At 39.6% G+C, this 19,241-nt stretch overlaps 1 protein-coding gene across 1 annotated transcript in view; it reads left to right on the top strand.

The window, feature by feature from the left end:
- Window positions 1-16,729: 16,729 nt before the first annotated feature.
- cntn3a.2 (contactin 3a, tandem duplicate 2) overlaps window positions 16,730-19,241 on the top strand; it is a 44,019-nt gene continuing 41,507 nt past the window's right edge. Inside the window, exon 1 of the mRNA XM_086276655.1 lies at window positions 16,730-17,247. The gene's annotated coding sequence lies outside the window, so the exon portion shown is untranslated. The remainder of the gene's footprint in view (window positions 17,248-19,241) is intronic.

The raw sequence follows: 19,241 nt of genomic DNA, 5'->3' as shown, positions 1-19,241 counted from the left end.
TATCAGCTGATCGGCTTTTCTGTCGCTAGTCTCTCTCATTTGTTAGTCACCCAGTTTGCGCTAGAAAGAGGAAAACGGCAGATAAACAACAGCAGCACGTTTAAGCTTGATAAGCTGTTGCTAGAATTTTTTTAATATTACTTCTAGTATCCGCTTATGTTTTCTGGAGCCACAGCCGTAATAGCTGCTGGTCATGATAGTTTGGATATGTGGTGAGAAGGAAACATGAAGGTGAAACCAGGAGAAGTTTTTACTGAATCATTAGAGCTGAACAGGTAATGAAGAAACAGGTTTACATTTTAGGTCACATGAATGAGTTGAAGGGAAGTTATGAACTGTTTCTGAGAGACAAATAACTCCAGGATCCTTTTTTAGGTAGCTGACATCTGGTAACTGTGCAGGGGCGGATCTAGCACAGCTTTTGCCAGGGGGCCAGGTAGGGCATTAACAGGGAGAGGGGGACACAAAGATATACTTTTCTTTCTTACTCTCATATAAAATATTTAGCTTTTAATAAATAATTATTCTAAATCTTACAACCAAAGTTTGTATAATAATACACAAGATTGGCTGTAGACCATTGTTAATCATTCAGAACACTGTGTAAAAATAACAAAAAACAAAAAGTGAATGCAAAAGTGCATAAATATTTATTTTACGCGTTTGATGTGTGTGGCAGGGCGTGGTCTGCAGTGCCGCTGCAGGGGAGGTGGACCCACCTCAGCGGCATCTGCAATCACGCCTCTCAGGCGTAAAGTCTGTGCTCTCTCGGCTGTTTTTTTGTATGTGTCGAGCTGTGAGATTAAAAGCTACAGCCGGCTGTGTGGGTACAGCAACTATTTGTGAAAAGTGGTCCATAACGTAATGCTTCAAAGCGTGTTCATGCAAACATTGTCGGGTCTGCTTATGAACCTCTGCGCACAGCATCTGCAAATCAGGGCTGTACGAAGTCACCTCATCTTTACACAAAACTGTAAGCTGTCATCTGTGAGGCGCGAGCGGTGTTTGGTTTTACCATAGTTCATGGTGGAGAATGGCTGCTCTGCTGAGTTTTGCTCTCTGTAGCCGTTTGAATGGCAAACTACACTGATTAGCGGCGGCATAGGCACACTTAAAATTTCTTCAGAAATTTTCGCTTTCTAGTTAAATTTACCCTTTTTAATTTTTCATATTTATTTCCTATCTTATTCATAGCCTTTTCCTTTTTTGTTCTCTTTAGGTCACGAGCAGTTGTCCAAGCATTTCACTACATATCGTACTGTGTATGACTGTGTACGTGACAAATAAAATTTGAATTTGAATTTGAATTTGAATTTGAAAAGCTCTCCCCCAAAGTCTTTGGGCTGAAGAACAAAATTGCTACTGGATAGGAAGATTTCTAAAATAACACATCAAGAGAATGCTGTTATGTAAATTACCAATGACTGGTGCTCTTGTGAATAGGAGTGAAACTCTTGTACAACCATCATTTGTTCTGTGTTATGTTTCGATTGAACATTTTAACTTTCAATAATGAATGTTTCACGTGTGGTACATTTGAGTAGCTTGAAGAGCAACCTTTGTAATTATTCAGTTATAGCTGCTGCCCTGCGTATAATCAGTGTTAACTCAACCGGATTAAAAAAAAAAAAAAAAACATTCATGATTACCACACTGCAGCACACTGGTAACACTTTAAAGACTATTAATTGTTTTGAAGCGAGTATGTTAGGTCAGAAAATATGTAAAACATTCAGAATCTTCAAGGAAGGACTAGAATGGAAAGACAGTGGTCAATAAGCAGTAAGGAAAACACAAGTTTAATTTTAAGTCTAATTACCTTATTAAAATGCAATTTCTAAATATGGATCGCAGAACAGCAAGTCTGAAACTGGTTAGTTTGTGGATGCATCAGTTTCTAATTGTGATACATTATACTGCTGGTAGTGTTTTATTCTTTTATGTAAGGAGTTTGTTTGTTTTTTTCTTTTTTAGAGGAAGAGAAACATTGGTTAACATTTCTCTTGTCTGTTGTTTCTGTTTTGTTTGAATACAGCTTTTTAAAGCTACTAGTTCATAGGCAAAAGTTTTGTAATTTGTATTATACAAATTGCAGCAATTTCCCTTAGAGATGTGGATTCTTATTCTGTTTGCAACAAATTTTGCATTAATAAATGATGTGAAAGAATGTTGTAGTTTTCATTATTGACGTTTTTAAAAACTACAAATCAGGGTAAGCAATATTTTTTAAGTAAACTTAACTTAATTGAAATAGAGAGAAATTAACAATTTGATTGATTTGAATATAAGTTTGGGACATAAGTGTAAAGGAAACAAATTATTCTGGTACATTTAACACGACCTTAGTTGGACTTACTAATAATATTTGACTAAGACGTATCCACAACAGTTAAGTTAAAGTAGCTTAAAAATATATGTTGGTTTTACTCGCTTAAATTAAATTCAGTGTACTTAAAAAATATTTCTGGATTCAAACAAATTTATTTCGTGCAACCACTTGTCATAAAAAAATTGAGTAAATTGAACAAAACATTTTTTTCAGTGTGGGGATGTGGTGAAACAGGAGATTCACATCACTGATGTGCAAGCCCACAAATCTGCTTCAACTGTGTGATGCCATGGACCCAAATCTCTGAGGAATGTTTCCAGCAGCTTGCTGAATCTATGACACAAAGAATTACGGCAGTTCTTAAGGCAAAACCAGGTCCCTGTTGGTACTAGCAAGGTGCACATGGTGAGTGTATGTTGCATTATACAACACATGGCATAGTATATGCTTATGTCAAGGCTGGGCTGGTGTGAAGGTATCAAAAGCTGACTGTCACATCACACAGTTCATGTCATCTTTTTTTTTTAGTTTTGAGGAAGCAAAGACTTTCTTGGATATTTGTATAAAAGATGAGCACCCAGTGCCAGATTTAATAATCTGATTGATTTGTTGATTGCCAAGCATGTTGCGTGACCGTGCACACAGAAGGTTTTGAAGACACCTGGAACATTTAACCAAACCTAAACAGACAATAAATCAGTTTGTTCATTGTGCTCATTTTGCCATGCACATGCTAAAAAAACCCCACTATACAATAAAAGTGTTACTATATGCAATCTGCATAGTGTTGATGCATCATTATTGCCTCTCTCACATCTGTTAACTCTTACTCAGAATCAGGTTTAAGAAGTTTCATATTTGCAGGTACCTCACTGTGTCCTTGTGACAAAACCAAAGTTTACACTTCTAATGGAAACACGAATAAGCATGTTATAATTTTAAAACATTGATCTCAATCTAGTGCCCTTCATGAAGTAAAAATAGAGAATAAAAAAGACAAAACAGCACCCCGATCAATAAGAAGAGAAGAAAATGGAGCTCTTCACTTTCAAGTTTGTGCCACTCTCTGTTCCCATAAGGACTAAGCTCAATCGTAGAGCTATAGAGAAGTAGCTTACATTCCAATTACCACTCAAACCAGCAGTGAACACTGAGTCCTGAACCTTGACATCAGCCCCAATTGAGAGAGGCACCAGAACACTGCCAGGACATCACACATTTTCACCCATTATGGGGCCATTGTGCTGCACTGACCTGCAATCTTGACCTCGAGTTGTGTTTCTCTCCATCTCAAAACACTTCACTGCAAATAAGCGAGGGCTGTTGATACCTCTCCACATCTGAGTCCGTATAGACCCAAGTACTAATAATAACATTATTTCCAATGTATATTAAAAAAAAAACAAAAAACAACGCTTCACCCAAGTTGAATGCTGATTATTCAAAGTGATAAATCTGATCATTTTGCATTCTTTTAAAGGATGTTCACAATGGTAGTTCACACTGTACTCTGTCTTAAGGTTTTGACTTACAGTGGAAACACACGGAATATATTCGACAGATAAAGGAGTGTAGAAAATGTAGTTGCCATGGAAATCTACTTATATTTGATTGGCGGCCTTTCCTGCGGTGTAACAATGCCCCCTAGTGATATCTTAGATGGCTCTGCACACCAGGGAAGCAGAGGCACAATCCGAAGTCGTCTTATTCAGTAAGTTCGGAAAGCTTTGAAATCGTTTAACCAGACCTCTTTGTGCATGCGTGTTTCTGTGTGTCTGTGTGCGGGATACAAGCATTACTCCTTGATGCCATCTGCGGCGACGGGCAGGGAGACGCAAACTGGTTAATTAAGCTGAAATCTGAATGATATCTAAATGAGATTTAACGCTCTTTCACAGGCTCGCTGCACCTCACTGGGTGGACTTTATGTTAGTAGAAAACCATGTTTTCCAGAAGCTGCAAAAGCCCTTCCGTTCCCGCTGTTTTAGCCTTTGATAGCTGGGAAATTCTGGGTTTCGTTCTGTTTCCACTGGTCTGCTATGGAAATATTTTATGTATTAACACCAGAGGGAGCTCCTGAGTTCTTTTTTCTTTGCCACACTGCTCTGTGTGTAGTCACAGCACAGACATCCAGGTGTTAAAGCAGCTCTCCAAACTACTCTTCTTATCATTAATTACTAATAAGGAAGATATTTTGCTGCTCATCCATCTATTTAAAGAGGTGAACTCAAAGATAAGGAATTTAGAGATATATAAAATATATACAATGTTATCAAAAAGCAAAAAATAAACAAATAATAAAATAAAAAAAAGATGTTGGTGCAGTAAAATCACAGACACTACAGCTGCAAACACACTGGCTAGTCCTTTGGGCAGGCTGTCATACAGACTGGGAATAATAACAGTGTTTCAGTGGTTATTCAAACCAAAGCGGTATTGTTGCATACATTATAAACTCTTCAGGTTATTAATTTCTTTGTGTTGCAGATCACGCTGACCTGCAGATGTCAGGGATTTTTCTGATATACTATAATGCAGAAGCCGAGGGGTTCCAACGTGTCAGGTGACTGAGAAAAGAGAGCCACAGTGGAAGACAAAGGTGTCGGAAAAAAGAGAGATGTGTCTCATACCTACAAAGAATGCCTGCGCTGTGTGGGTATTTTAATGACTGCTCCTTTTGTATACTACACTGTGAGCATCATGCACAGAAAAAAAGAAAGAAATTGAGATAACAACCATGCAGTGGGAGCTACATGGAGACGGACCGGGAATAAATGTTGACTGATAAGTGCAGTCAGAGGCAGCTGCCTTCATTTATTGACTCAATACCCAGGAGTGTGAATGTGTGCGAGAGTGCTGTAATATCAGTGTTGCTGTGCAATACGAGAACTTACATCATCACCACTTAACAATATTACAGGCAGTTCATAAGATTATTGGTCCCCAGGGGAAAAATTAAATTTGATACGTTTATCAATATGAACTAATACAACAGAACGGCATTTATATGTTGTTTTCATATATATTTATAACTAGCGTGTTGTCAGTGCACCAGAGTTTAATCCTAATACTCGTTCAGCACAGACCTTACACTTATTATCCAGCATGTTAGCGTCATCGTACCCTTTATGTTAATTAAGACGCTTGAATAATTCATGGGTTTGACACCAAGATGTCAAGCTAGACAAAAGCATCAGGAAACAGATGTGTTCACCCTTAACCGGCTAATGGCTGTCCATAAAAATTGGAGAGCCAAGCAGAAATGCCATTCACAGTGGCTGTAATGATCAAACTTTGCAAGTTTTTTTTAACCTATTTCTGGCTCATTTGTCTCCAATGTGCAACTTAACACTTGAGAATTGCATCGTAGTCACTTGTTACCAGCTGTTTGAGGTTAATTGTAACTCCTCATTTTCTCGAGCATGCTGAAGAGACTGTTTCGAGCGCCACATGTTGTGTGTCGATGTTGGTGTTTAATTGCGACCAAAGTACATCTCTGAAAAATTTGGTTTTATGCTCAAGCTGTTAATGCTCCCAGCTTCTTAAATGTGCTAAATGCAGGGGATCATCGTGTCGCTGGGAAGTACCGAGTGAAAACACGCGCTGAGAAGAGACTATTGAAAATCCATGAAGCTGCCTGCTGCATGGATCTTTACATATCTGAATCTCAGTCACCCGGGGTAGATCTTTTCATTGAACACTTGAGAGCAATGTGTGAAGGCAAACAGCGGGAGCGTATGGGTGTGTGTTAGGTGAACACTCGTGATGTGTGTTTCTGTGTCGGAGATCTCTCCAAAGAGGAAATGGATGGTATAGATACCTCGCTTGGGTGACATTCCCACTGTTTGCTCCATTATATAGCGGGGTTCACATACATATAAGCCCGTAATGCTCTCAAAATGAAAGCAAACACAACTCCAAACTGCCTTGTTTTCTCATGAAGGAGGCAAACATTTCATTTAAGGAGGCACGCTACGGGACCAAGGCAGCACATGCTCGGTTAAGCAAGTTGGATGAAGCTGGAGACAAAAATCTTGTAACATTACATTGCCTGCAAATAGGTCTTGCTTCATTTTCATAGCACTGAGCCTTCTTCTCTGTGGATCCAAAAATAAACAATTTGCTTGTAAGTTTTATGTAAGTACAAAACAATAAATATTAATGCATCAATTTGCTCTTTTCATTGACCTCGTTGCATGAGTGAAGTAAATATTGACTCTCTACATAAATGTAAACATGCACACAACCAAAGAACGTGTAATTGTGCGCAATTTTTTTTCTTTGTGAGAGGAAACCTGACAGCATCATGTGAGGAAGCCTTACTTTACTGATTGCAGATATCAGGCAGCACAAAGTGAACACTGAAAACATCATCTTCATAGGTATTAACACATACACGCATGCGAACACACCCATATAAGATGAGTCAATGGAAAGCTGGTGAAATGAGAGCTAAAATATTTATAGGTCATGAATATTCAGCTGAGACTGCTTGCGTATAATGCCTTCACAACAGAATACATTTTAAAATATTTATGGCTGCCTAAATAAATGGGACTGCCGTACAACCTAAGCGCTGAGGATGTATACATGAGTATATACATGCGGTTTATGAGACTTGTCAATCGCTATGGATACAAAGAGTTTCATTGTCTTAAAAAAATTTGTTAGATCTGTATATCCCATTCTTAATGTCACATAAAGTCGGAAAGTAGAACAGACTGCCTCTCTGAAAATTCCTAACACGTGGCGAGTTGTCCCATTTAACAATTTTCTCTTCTCACCCGTTACCACACTTAACACCTCCCTTCTCGTCCCCTCCCCTCTCTCAACTGAAACGAAAGCATTAAGGCAATTTTGACACGGCTATCACTTCATGTGTTGCCATTGGCAGAGTTTATATCTAAATCAGCTGCACTGGAAATGCTTGTTCAGACTAGCATGAGGACGTGGGCAGTGATGTCTCCTGCCACCTGCTCTTTTCCCAGTGTTGCTGCACAGCAGTGAGAGGCTACAGGCGTTAAGTCTAACTCCGTCTGCACCACGAGTTTAGGATTTAGGGACCTCTTACCAGGATCGTAAAGATACCAAGAGATGACGATAATGATGTCAGCGCAGTTTAATCTTGTCAAAACTTCAAGGTTGGCGTAGAGATAGAGATACTGACTATCAATAAACTACTGTAAGATACTGTGCTGGCTTCATCTCTGGCACTGGGAAAGGAGTGTAGGCTATTAACTGTGCAAGCTATCAACTGCAAGGTGTCAGTTGTTACAGACCACAAACACTGCGAAAGGGCCCTTGAGTAAGGCACTAAACCCCAAATTACTGCAGGGGTAATGTACTGCTTAAGAGACTTTTCGGCGTCTTTGTGCCTCTTTAAGCTGCCTTATGCTGATTGAAAACTTACTATAAAAACTGAGATTATCAGAACACTGTTACACTACACCAGGCAACACTCTTGCTTGGTTGGTATTCAGCTTAAAAATGACTCACTTGTGTGAAGCTGGCTTTTTTTTTGTTTTGTTTTGTTTTAGCAGTTGTCACTGCTAAAATTTCTGGGGCATCATTCGAGCCGTGAAATTATATAATACACCAAATGGAACGTCACAATAAACATATTGAACGCTATAGTAAGGTGCACCAGCAGTCACAAGTACACCCTCAGCAACAACCGACTGAAAACACTTAACAGGACAGTTGCTTAATGACACTACAAACCGTATCCTCTGAATGACCATTGAGCTGAAACAACACCTCCCATGGTCTCTGGCACATCTAATCATTATGAATTTTCCCAAATTTGTCTTTACTCTGCCTTTGGTGTGTAAAAGGAAAATAAATGTCATCTAGAGCTGCAACTAAACAGCAGTGGTATCGATATTGAATATAGTTATACTTCATACACTTACCTTGACATCTTTAACGAGGCAGTGTTATGTACAATAGTAGCAATTTATGGTACAAAACAGTATCTCTTCTAAGTGGTGCAAAATGTCTGTCTATGTGATTATCCCTTTTCTATAAGCCGTATTTCTTCTTGCTGTTTACCATAAGATATTAAATTTATTTCTGCTGCCTTGTAATAAATGAATTGCCTTCATATGCATTTCCATAGATAAACAGATGCATTGCCTTTTTTTCTCGGTACACCCCGTGTCAGACCTCACAAGCTGGTTTCTAATTGCAGGTGTCTTCTGTAGGCAAGTGAATTTCTTATTGAATAAAAGGCGGATTTATCTCAAAGTGGATCTTTCCCTTCTTGATCCTCCACAGCCGTGGAACTGCTGTATGCAATAAAAGGTATGCTGGCCAATTAGTCTTCTATGTAAGGCTCTTGAAAGGAGCCTAGCTAGCTAATGAACTAAAGCTACCAGAAATGCTAAAAAAAAAGAAAGAAAAAAAATCTTGTGTTAGTTGATAGCAGAGAGAGAAAGAGCGAGCCCTCCCTCCCACAAAGTGGCTGTGTGATATACGTTTAAGTGATGTGAAGAAAACACCCAAGTTGCTTTAGATTGACTGCTGTAAAGGCGAGAGATGTTTTTTGTGTCTGGATGTATTACCACACAGAACAAATGGATGAAAAAAAAAGAAAACAGGAGAGGATTTATGTTTTTTGTGAAAAATGATTACATAAAAAAGGTGAAGATGATATAGGTTTACATATTTGCAGCAATAGCTGTTAAATTTTTCATGAAATAATAAAGTATGCTATAGTGTTGCCTCCACTCCCGACAAATGACAAATTGTCAAATTAAATTGCCTTCCTTTCTACCTCTATGTGTGTGTGTGTGTGTGTGTGTCCCATTCATGCAAGAGCCTTTACTTCCCAATCTTTGAATGCATGCATTTTCCCCCTCACTGCCTTAAGAGATTCTGTCAGGTGTGCAGTCAGGATTTGAGCAATGTTCTATGATCAAGAAACATCATAATTAACATCTTAAATCCCATTTCAAGTGTGTGCGTGCATGCGCCGGTGTGTGTGTGTGCATTTGAGATTTCCTGCTCTACTTTGTGGGAAATTGCTGTGTTTTGCTGTCTGTTAACCAACCTGCAGAGTGAGCAAATTAAGCAGTGATGTTTTTCCTCCGCAAAAACTGGGTTAAACATGGGGGTCGCTGCATTGTGCGATAAGCGCACATCTTGCAACCGTTTGCTCTTTTCTTTATGCTCTCGCGCAAAATTAGACAAGACAGGAGTTATAAGAGAGAATTTACTGAGTCTCCTGAATGGTTGAGAAATAAGACCTAATGACTTTTTGCAGCTTAACATACGCATTCAAGGCACAATCCTCATTGCCATCATACGCACACACACACACGCACGTATACAGACAGAGAAGAAAGTAATACCTTTAGGGGTTTGCTATTAAGATGGTTAATCCACGAGCCTCCAGAGGAGCAGGATAAAATATTCCTCAAGGAAGCTTTTCACAACAAGCTCCTAGGATCAAGTGCATGAATAAATTACAGGCCTAATTAAAGGAAATGTCAAATGGCTGCTGTATGGAACATTATTAACGATGTTCTGGACATGTTAAAGAAACCTGGGCCTGGAATGAGGATGATCAATGTAAGTTTAATGGGGTTCCTATTAGACTGAGGGTTCTACGAGACTTAAATAATATAGTTAGACTTCACTGAAGTTCAGCAAAGATATTGACCCATGTGTTTGTGTTTTGGAGGAAGATTGGTAACGTCCAAAAGGGTAACCTGATTACAGTAGTATAAGGAAGAGGGCGTTCAGTGTTTTTGTCTGAGAGAAAGACACAGACAGATAGAAAAGAAGAGACTGACAGAGGCAGGGAAGTTGTTTATCTGTAAGAGCGGGAGAATGTGACTAGAAAGAGAAGCCGAGAGAGCTGGAACTGGAAGAGAAAGCAGTTTTCCTGCAGTCTTTGTCATGGGAAATGCATCCTTTCACAATGAACCAAAGCTGTCAGCGGATGCTTATCAAGAACACTCAAACATCAGCCTTCTGCAACTCAGTACCCACAACAGGCCTTTTCAGTCGGTGAAACAAACTTGAATCATAGTCTAATAAGTTTTCTTCCTGCAGCTCGAAATTTCTTTCAGACGACTTTAGAATCAGTGCAGTTTAAACTTTCATTTTATCCATAGATTTGGATAAAGCAAAGAGAAAAAATAATGAGTGGAAAAAGTAAAACCTACTAAGGAGCAGTGAGCAATAAATCCTGTTTTAGAGGTTGGCCAGTTTTAAAACTAGTAGCAAAGGCTGCTGGGAGTTAACCAGTGCCTGAGTGCAATTATATGTTAAAACCTACAGACTGTTTAAATCAGCAGAGCTGCAATTGAATTTTGTATTCTCTACCACGAACTATGAATTATCTCTGTTTTTCTGTGTTCTGTTATATTAAATTTATATATGCAGGTCAGAGTTTAACTCTCTGTGGGTCGGTACTTGTGAGAGTTGGGCAGTGAGAGCACAGGTTTTTCCTGGTGCTAGAATTCAGTGAGAAAGACAATAAACCGCTAAGTCACAATGGCAGTATTAAGTAAATTAAGTAAAATAAACATGAGTAAATTTTTTTTGTCCCATGTGACCATAATGTCTTTTATTCGTGGGTGAAAGGATCGGTTGAGTTTTTCCTCCTGTGTGTCTGAGGAATAGACTATATTTAAAGGATAGACATAGCCTTGGGCGCTGTTGAAAGATAAATAAATAAGTCAATGCAGTCCATGAACAAGTGCCAGCAGGGGATGACTCCTATGATTGCAAAATCAAGTGTGATCGTATAGAGGTCTATGAGGCCATTTATTCTACTTTTTAGTTGATTTTAATGCCTCATTTAACATCTTACTAAGAAGCTTATAGTCTGAGTTGATACGTTCAAGTACTCTTCAATACAGCATGATGTTCATCCTGGAAATTATGTTCATATTTACAGTATGAACAGGGTTGGTTTTCTTTGGTAGGGTGACCATATTTTGATTTCCAGAAAAGAGGACACTTGCCCCAGTCATGAAGAACTTTAATAATACTGTTTGCTTAAAGAAAATTTTAACATATTTAAACGCTGCCTTCTCTGTGCGGTTAACGAATGGTGAAATACAAAATGTCATAAAGGCTTTTACAAGTTAACAAGTGCAAAAAATAACTTATAACCCTCTGGAATTAAATAATGATACAGAAATAATGCCTCATCTGTATTAAAAAAATTACCAGTACTGGGATGGTACGAGGGAAATTTCTTTTGTAGTTCATCTGAAAAGATGTACTTGCGCTTTGGCATCTTTTAAACATCATCAGGCGCGTTGCTTCATGCTGTCTGTCCCATCTGTGAGCACAGAACCACTCACAAAGCAGCAACTACGGGATAACGCCTTCGACGCTTATTCCCTTCCGATGCTGACGGTGGATCAAGGAGACCAGCGCACAGGCTGCAGGCCCGGATGTATTGTCTAAATCGGCTGTCTCTCACCCTTTACCCACCCCTGTTGCTTGTCATGTGTTTCTTTGGTGTATTAAGAGTTTTTTCATGTGCTATGTGCAGAGGTGTTTTTTTTCTCCTTATCTTTCCTCATGTGGTGCATTTTCCATTGTTATACCTCTCTGACCTGTCTTCCCCATGTGATGTTTTGTGTAATGTATGTATGGTCGGAGGGTAAGATGGCGCCGCCATTGCGTGCAATAGATCGGCAGCCTTATGAAATTTCCCCTTGTGGGACTAATAAAGGTATATCAAATCAAATCAAATAACGTCACACATATAGGTCCTCTTTAGGCCTATAGGAAAACCCAGACATTTCCATCAATCTTGAAAATCCCCCTGGACACACGGACAGAATGTTTTTAGACATACTTTGAAACACATTTAGTTGTCGACCTTCTCCTCCGGAGAAAAGAGGACGGTTAGTCACCCTATCTTTGCGTCATACTCAGCATGTCGCTTCCTCCAAACACAGTGGTTCAAGTTGATGCCAAAGAGCATTTTTTTGTTTCATCTGACACTGAGCACTGTCTCTGAGGCCTTCTCTGAATCATTTAGATGTTCACTGGGAAACCTAAAAGAGATCTGTACGTGTGCCATCTTGAGCAGGGGGACTTTGTGGATGTTGTACGATTACTGCCCACTACAGCATAGTGTGCTACCAGTGCTGTTGTTAGTGACTTTGGTAGTTTTGAACAAATCCACAACCTTTCTCATGATCATCATCATTACCCCATTGGGCAAGATGCTGTATAGAGCTCCAGACCGAAGGTCAAGGTCAATTTATGTTTCTTCCACCAACAGTTAGCAGGTTCTCACCAAGCTTCTTGCTGCTAATCTTTTAGCCCATTCCACCATTGTGCAAGTCTACAGTCTTGTCCCTGACGTCCTTTGACAGCTCTTAGGTGGTGAATATTAAAATGGAAATTGATTACATGGAGAGGTGTGTAGTTTAGTCAATATCTATAATTGATTGATTGATTGATTGGAATCTCTGTGCCACATGGGCACACAGCCAATCTGCCAGAGCCAGAATTCTGGCTGGGTTGCAGTGAACCAAAAGCTTATTTCATTCAATGAGATGCAAATCAATTTATAACTTTTGTCGTGTGTTTTTTCTCTATTTTTGGTTGATATTATGTCTCTCTGCATTAAAATAAAACTACCATAAATAGAGAGCTCATTTCTTGAGCAAACTTTAAAAAGTCAGCAGGGGATCAAATAATTACTTTGGCCAACTTTGCAGCTTTTAGTTTATGGAGTCTGTCTTCCATCCAGATCTTCAGAGTGTAGTGGAAGTTGCATGTCTGAGGGTGTGGAAGATTCGCTGTCTCTATATTTTATCTATGCTGTCCATACTGTATCTCCACAAAAGCTCAGGTGAACTATCATATTGTTTTTAATAGCTTTTAACCACGGGTTAGGGCTCCATTACATTTCCATGACAACCAGGTGCTTTTTCTGTACCGTGATTGGTACTGTGGGAAAAAGAGAGGTTCAGTTGTACCCACACCACTCCAATCTCATCCCATCAGAAACTAGTTTGAGGGATGTCACTCGGCCTCCATGCATGCCCCAACTGCACACAAAGGAGAAGCCACATCGACATATTTTGGAGTAATTTGAACACCCCACTCTGCCATGTTTTCAGCCACTTACAGCTCATTACATTGGTTTTCTGGTACATGTATACTTGAGTCCTAATGGCTCTCACCAACCCCACATATTATGACAGGTAGCCACTCCTATCTCAAAAGCTTGCACAAGTCCACCCACCTTTATGCCGCCTGTTTAGCGTAAAATGGAGGCTTGTTGAAATAAACAAGTAAATGATAAAGAAAGTTAAAAACAAGGCAGAGCAGAACTAATTTTCTTTTTCTTCTTTAACACTTTGTGACCCCTGGTGGTAGAAAATCTGTTCTTCCTTAAAGAAAATAAATATCAAGAACAAAGAAAAACAAATAAGTCATAAATAGAAGTAATAAATAGCATAAGTTTGGTCCTATTAGGGTCTTTGAACATTTGAAGTTTGCTGAAAATAGGACAAGTAAAGTCAATTATTAGGCAGGCTAATAGCACAAATTTGCTTGAAAGACATTTAATTCACTGTCTTCTCCCTGCAGACCTTGATTTGGAAGTGAAATCGCTCCTCCTCAGAGAAAGAAAGGAAACAGACCCGAGGAAAGGCAACTGACGAGTAATTCCTATTAGACAAACACGCAATGTTACAGAGCAAAAGAGCAAAATTGCAGATTATCCCCTGATGTTTGACAAAGTAATTATTCTCTTTAACAGAGGGTCTCTGGGGTATTATATACTGTTTCTATATTTAGATGCATTAAGCTTTTCTTTTTATATTAACCTATAAAAATCAAATGACAGAGAGAGCACAGGTGGAACTAATAACATTACCAAGTGCTACTGCAATAAATCACTCCAACATGATGCAAAGTAACTACACAAATAAAATCAACCATTTTTTTTATAACTGCACCTGTGCGCTACCTATTACAACATGTCAAAATATCTGTTCTGAGACAAAGGTGGACATATATTTTCACTACTGGTGTGAGAACAAAAATTCTGTTTTGGACATTGTTAAGCGAATAGTTCGGCACGGTTTTCAAAAACTCTTTCAGAAAAGATGTGAATACTGGATGAATGAGTAGAGAGAGCCAGCAGCTTTTAAGCTCGTTTAACACAAAAACAGAAGTGACATGTTTAAAGCTCAGTAATTAACACTTTGTCGTCTCCTTTGTTTAATCTGCACAAAAACGGCAGTGTAAAAAAACACAAGTTGCTGCTCCTGCCTCGTTTCAATCTCATTGTGGTTTAGGAGGTTTGGTGCACTGTGTTACCCCGAACCAGAGGCTCTCTGCCTCCTCACTGTAGCTTCATTGTTGGCTTTTTGTATTTGTACACTTTTACACATTTTTTCCTTATTTATTTGTCTAATATGTCTCTAATTCACTCTTTCTTGCAGACCCCTGTGCTTCTGTAATATGTGAATTTCTCCCATTGGAATTAATAACGTCTGTTTTGTGTCTTTATCTATCATTCTCAAATTAAAGTTTTCCTATGCAGCGGTATAAATTAAAGAAGTCTGGCCCAAAATAAAATAAACTTCCTGATACTTGTACAAAGCTACTTGTCATTTTAACTGTTTATCCAAGTTTTGTGTTTGTTTTCTGATTAATGTTTTCTGTCATTTCTAAACACTACACAAACAGGCACTGTGGGAGAATTAGCTTAATTAGTGTGAATGCTTGAAAAGCATTCACAGTATTGTTGTTGTAATCTTTATTATTATAATATTTTATTATCTATTCCGTACGTTTTTTGAAAGCCTACTCCTTCAAAACCGTTCAACTTAGAAAAACCATTCAAACACCATTAGATTCCTATTCTTTTGGACATGATTGCTTGTATTTTTCTCATTTTTAACATTTATATTTTTAATTTTATTCAACTTTATTCAACAAAAATTTCCCATGTATTTCAATGGGGAGACCCTTCAAATTCTCATTCAACTTACTCATTTTAAAACTCTTACTACTTCAACATACGTTCACATAGAGCCACCATTCAAACTTTAAAACGAAGACAAGACATTCAACTATTCAACTTGTATTTATCTTTTCAATATCTATTATACTTTTTCTTCAGTTCCAGTTTAAGTTTCATGATGTTTTTTCACCCGTTTCAGAGTTTATAATGGGTGTGTATGGGACGGAATGTTGGGGCTAGAGTGAGGCAGCTCAACTGCTAGAGTGAGAGGAGCAAAAAAAATAATCTTAAAATCTTTTTTAAAACTGCTGCTGTGTCCGCAGCGTTTGCTCTACAGGTATGATTTTACCCTCAAAACGTAGCCATGGCTGTCCTCTTTCATCCAATGTGTTTACTATTGTACTAGGTGTTATGGTTCTTTCATAAATGTCACCAATGCACAGCCTCCTCCCTCCAACTCTTCCATAGACTCTAATGTTAAAATGGCTCAGAAGGTTCGTTTGAAAATCAGAAGAGCATGGTGTCTTTCCACTGTCACCACGTCCATATAATAAACTCCACAGACATGAAAACTGAGAATTTGGTAGACTAGACATTGCTGTCGCTCACAGTGAAAGAATTTTGTCAATACGACTTTTACTTTTCATTTGGGAACGATTTGTTTCGGCCTGACTTTTCTGTTCATTTTAAGCAGCAAAAGTGAGGTGCATGTCTGTGTCCGTGTGTATGGAGCCATTGGGTGCGGTCACTATAGCAACCAGGCTCACACCTGCCTGCTTAACGAGCTCTCTCTGCCACTCTGCCAAAATTCATCTTAAACACTTCTCTTTCAACTGCTGCTGTGTCCACAGTGTTAAAGCCATCATTTTACCCTCAAAACGTCGCCATCGTTGTTCTTTTTCCAACAAATTGTCTTTCAAAGCTCAGAGATGTAAACTTTTTAAACTGTGTGGGTCCAAGTGGAGGGATCACATTTTAGTCATTCAGTGATTCAAAGAATATGACCTTTTAATATTCTTTCAGATGTTTTCTGACTCTAAATGTTCTTTTCTCATTTCTTAGGTTTTTCTAATTTACAATTAAAACATTTTCAGCTTTTTTCCAACTTCTTCTTCTGTGTAACCTTCAGCTTTTAGCAGTTCAGCACTTTTGTTTTCAGGTTAAATTCGGGTTGTTTTTTTTTTATCTCATTCAAAATTTTTAACTTAAATTCAGTAATTATTTCATTTCAATGCATACATTCAGATTCAAGCATTCACACTGCAGTTTCTTCAGAAAATGCACTTTCTAGTTTAAACTAATGTCTGTAGGCTGCACGTGTGCCAGGAGGACTGTACCAAATGAAGACGCAGGGGGGCGCAGTTCCCCGCCAGGTGCGCCTTCTTCCCTGCCTCCCTCCCCGCACCACCTTCCCATCCCATCGCTGCACGTTCTGGCTGCTTTATCGACCTTCTCCCCGCCGTGCAGCCCACTCCTCCTTCCTTCGCGGGGAGAGCGGGACTCTGACGCGCACAATAAATCATCCTCGCGAGGTTCCTTTTTCAAGCCCCATTTCATACTTACTCGCACTGGAGCGCAGACACGGGCGAGAGTCAAGCCTCGTAACTGTGGATGTAGCAAATGTGATTCAGCACAGCAAACAACGTGGGTGTTGTGCGTGCGAGCGCGCGCGCGCGCGTGTGTGCTTTTTCTTTTTTTCTTTTCTTTTTTTTTTTTGGTGGGGAGTGGAGGAAACGGAGGAGGAGGTGGGTGAGAGGGGCGATATGAAACGCGTGTGTTTATGTCTCCTTCGTTACCCGTTATCTGTGACTGACCACCGGCTCAGTTTCACCTGTACGAACGACCTTGCAATTGCGACCGAAATTCTTCTAACGAGGTTTCCATGGAGGAGCAGTTTGTCGTTTTATCCGTGAGGGCTGAATTTGGTTCCTATTGGTGTCAAGATATTTCGGGATAACAGGTAAGACTGTGTAATTTATATAAATAGCGACGGGCATGCTGTTGCCACCACGTCGGCCTGTTTTTATGCTGTTCCCGACAGCACCGTCCGCTCCTAATGCCTTTTATTTGAGAATAATTGTTTGTTTTAGACTCGAGCAACGTGACGTGACCTCCCAACTGCGGCCAATTCCTGCACACTGAGCAGGCTGATTTTTTTTTTTTTTTTTTTTTTAAAGAGGCAATCTAGAAAGAGGAGACTTCTTTTTCTTTTCTTTTTTTTTTTATTAAGGAGTTGGCTCCAACATGCCTGCCTTTCTTTGTCAAAGTGATGTAAGGGGTGCAGTTAGTCACAGCCTGGCATTTCAGCCCCCTAACTGCTCCTGTGGTACTTACCTGGTGTGGTGCCACACTGCAGCTCACCCCGTGAAATAGAGCTAACCTACAGGCCAAAGACCAGTACATTTTTTAAGGGCTGAATGGGGCTTGGGTGGACTTGCATGCACTAAAACATAGAAGAAAGAAAAGTAAGAAACGTGTAATTACGGTTCTTTTGGCTGTATTTTAAGTAAAAAAAAAACAAACAGAAAAACTTCAGAAGTAGCAGTAATTATGGGCTTTATCCTTTATGCGATCCACTGAGTGCAAAGGTGTACACACACACACACACACACACACACACACACACACACACACACACACAGTTTCTACCTTGCAGCGTTCACAAGGTAATTGCATACTTTAATGCCACAATGTCAGCTGAACAATCTGTGATGAATGCAGCTCAGGCCTTCAAACTAAGTACACTCCTACTCTTTCCAGCTGGGCTGTTTGTTCAGTCAGCATGTTACTTGGATGCAGGCAGAGTGTGATGTAGGTGGTAGATATGTGTTTATACATTTATTCTTTTTTTAAGTGTCAGTTAAGCCAGTGGTGTATTGGTTCCAGAAAGTACCCTTCTTGATTGAGACCGATCCCCCCCAAAGCTTTCTCACCACCTTCTGTCACCATCCTGTTAGCACCATTATTGCAAGCAGTGTGAATGTGTGCTTATGTGTGTGTGTGTGTGTGTGTGTGTGTGTGTGTGAGTGGGTGGGTGGGTGGGTGGGTGGGTCAGCTTGCATCTGTGTGTGGACAGCTCTATACAGCATGTGTTACGCTGGTGTAATTCTCTAATCCTCCAATTTGCATTTTTAAACGATTTATTGGATGTGTAGGGGGAAAAAAGGAACACATGTAACTCAGAGCCATCCCTGTAAAACCCCGCTGCAAATGCAAACCATGCAACATGCGAAGTTGACTGTACTGTAATACCCTCCATACCTTTTACACACACCAATTTTCAGTCTTGAGATGCCAGCACTTTACACTGTGGGCCTATTACTGAGGTAAGGCATGCAGGAGTCTTCTAGAGAGGAGGCATACCAATCCAATTTAGCAGACTTTGGGAAGGGGGGGGGGAACATGAAAGGTAGGAAATAAAATCTTGGCTGAGACCCCAACGTGTCTGATTTGACATCCAGGCAGCTAACAAACAATTAGACCCTCCATAAGTAGCACTCTGAACCAGACTCGCCTTGGGATTAGACCACAAATGAGCCGCACGTCACAGTTTATGTCTTCTAAATGGAAAGTGAGGGTGTGTGTGTGTGTGTGTGTGTGTGTGTGTGTGTGTAAGCTGGCTGGCTGTTACATGTGTTTCGTACATGGTGAGAAAGCAACTTCAGTGTGTAGGTGTGTGTGGGCTGTGTGACATTTAGCAGATTGATGTTATTATCTGCCCCTGCCCTTAATACGGCCGCAACACCTCTTGAAGAAACTTGTATTTTCAGACCCGACTTATTCATATACGCTTCCCTTTTATGCGTGCGCAGAGTAATGTACACAAATCTTCGTAATATGTGTATGTGTGTGTGTATGAGACCGTTCCCTTATTTGCTGTGTTATTGCCTGCTCTTCATTGTGTGCATGTTTGACATTTTGTAATTGCATCATTACGCGCTCAGTCCCCTCCTG

Source organism: Aulonocara sp. 'chitande type north' Nkhata Bay, linkage group LG20 (assembly GCF_057382095.1).
Source record: "Aulonocara sp. 'chitande type north' Nkhata Bay isolate Kocher_YH1m ecotype deep benthic linkage group LG20, A_spYH_male_GT1.1, whole genome shotgun sequence".
Lineage (NCBI taxonomy): Eukaryota > Metazoa > Chordata > Actinopteri > Cichliformes > Cichlidae > Aulonocara > Aulonocara sp. 'chitande type north' Nkhata Bay.
This window is presented reverse-complemented; position numbering and strand designations above follow the sequence as displayed.